This window comes from Penaeus japonicus, unplaced genomic scaffold, assembly GCF_977035675.1.
Source record: "Penaeus japonicus unplaced genomic scaffold, GWHDUDI00000001_assembly GWHDUDI00000020, whole genome shotgun sequence".
NCBI lineage: Eukaryota > Metazoa > Arthropoda > Malacostraca > Decapoda > Penaeidae > Penaeus > Penaeus japonicus.
In genome coordinates, this window is record NW_028234422.1 from 32,214,197 (window position 1) to 32,216,696 (window position 2,500).

The 2,500-nt window shown below is 27.4% G+C and overlaps 1 protein-coding gene across 8 annotated transcripts in view; it reads right to left on the reverse strand.

The window, feature by feature from the left end:
* The window catches only part of POSH (SH3 domain containing ring finger posh), a 48,432-nt gene that overhangs the window by 44,783 nt on the left and 1,149 nt on the right, over positions 1-2,500 (reverse strand). The gene's annotated exons all lie outside the window — the stretch shown is intronic.

Here is a 2,500-nt window from a genome sequence, read left to right on the forward strand (position 1 = left end):
TAACCATCCACAATGAAGATAACATGAGGAAGTAGAGAAGAGGAAGGAAAACCTGTGCTTATGACTGTGAGTGCCACAATAAAAGGCCATGGTTTGAGTCACCTTCCTCTTCTTGTTCTGCCTGCATATCCTTTATTGGCGGTACTTTAGAGCAAGAGGTCAGCATCATGCTGTGCCATTGCTCTATAAGAATAGTGCTCTCTAGAGACCATGGGTGGATACATTCAAGGCTCTCTCTCCAGCTAGTGCTAGAAGAAAGTGGTGCGATCTAGGTTTTGGATGTTAGGTGAAACCCATTTTATTTAATATTACGGCAGTCAAAGTAATTATGATTGCAAATATTATCATCACTCACTCATTACTAATAGGACAATGAAACAACACAGTGATTCAAAAATCCCCTATCGTCGTGTACTTCATGACATCCACTGTCAGGCTTAAGCTCCTGTGTCATATATGTCATGACACCTATAGACAACGGGTTAAGATTAGTACTAATAGTGATACTCAATTCTATTAACCATCATATGCTTAAATAACATTTGTAACCTCTTCAAAAACTGCTAATGTAATAAGACTAACATTCTTAATAACAATATTAAGTAAAAAAAAAATTATTAACATAAACAATAAATAAATTTACAACAATAATATAAGTAATCATAATAATACTTATAATGATGAAAGTAATTATAAATAATAATGGTACTAATAATAATATTGATGATGATAATAATAATAATAATAATAATAATAATAATAACAATAATACCAATATGCATTATAATTATAATAAGTAACACTAAAAATGATAATATTAACAATAATAATTCTAATACAACTGATAATAATAGCAATAACAATAATAACAAATCATAGCTACTACAGTAAACATAAACTAGTAATAATAATAATAATAATAATAATAATAATAATAATCATTATTATTATCATAATGACATTTATGTGTTTATAGATAACAATAACACTAATAAAAAATAAATAAAAAAAAGTACCATTAACAACTATAATGACAGTAATAAGAACAGTCAAAGTGAAACGAAGAATAATACTTATAAAAATAGAAGTGATCACTGTTGCCTATGCGCCTTTGGTACTCAGAAAAGGCAAACAAACATCCATGTCAAATTTTCTCAAAAGACAGAACTTGTAAATGTCCCCAGTGACTTTTTGTCATTTATGGAACCAACTCTGCGTTTATCTTGTTAAAACACAAGTGATAGTGCGTTCACCTTTGCCAGACTGCTGAAAACACATAGGCCACGGCAATCACTTGAGTTAGAAATGGTGTCTTAGTCACTTTTACCTGCATTTACAATAAGAGATATAAAAATATTGATGACAGCCCTAGTAATCATAATAAACAATAGAAGTACAAGTGTTAGTAATAGCAATAGCAAACATAATTGTGTTGATAATAACATCATCTGTCAAAATAAAAGTACCTATGATATCAACAAAGAAAAAATAAAGAAAATATTCACCAATAATAAAAAATAACAAAAACTATAATTGTATTAATAGCAATTGTAATAATAATAATAATATCACAATAATAATCATCATCAACACTATAAGAATAATAACAGAATATTAAAAATAATATTACTGCAAGCAATATTAGCAATAATAATAGACAATAATAATATCAATAAAATAAATAGATAAAGAAAATAACAACAATATAATAATAATAACAATAAGACAAAATATTACCAATGCTTATGCTTCTACTACTAATAATAGCAGAAGAATCCTGATAATAGAAATAGCAATCATGATGATTATAATACCACCATTATTATTAACAGTAATATTATTATTATTACTCATAAATATATAACAATAAGAATCATAACATAAAGGCCAGAAATAATAACTATAATCACAGTATTAATAGTAATAGCAGTAACAGTAATAATATCGATAATGATCATGATGATAATAATACCAATAATGACAATAATGTGAAAATCTTGTAATAACTATAGTAACTCTTGTGAAATTGATGCTAAAAATAGTAATGAGTAATATTACCCTATAACTTGCAAATAAAATTTTCAAAATATAAACGACTCAGCTTAGCCACCTTTGGCATTGAAAATTCTTATAACAATAATAAGGAAAGAATGGGAAATCAAATTTCCTTTTATAATAAAACATGAGGCACATATATCAATCTACTATGTTATAGTAGTTTCTATACAGTACCCATGTGTCAAAAAATAAAAAAAATAAAAAAATAAAACTAACGTCGTAAATAAAAAATTCAGATGTTCCTTTTCCAACCCCTTCAAATATCCTTCGAATAAACCTGATTCTTTATCCTTTCGCAAAGGTTATTCCTGTGTTCTGAATTGCTGCCAGGTCCCTTATCCTTAACTCTGAAATTGCAAATTTCTTTACCATATTTTTGGGCTACTTGTCAGCCACAATTAGCTAAGTATTATCTCTGAATGATCTTCTGTATTCTATTTTG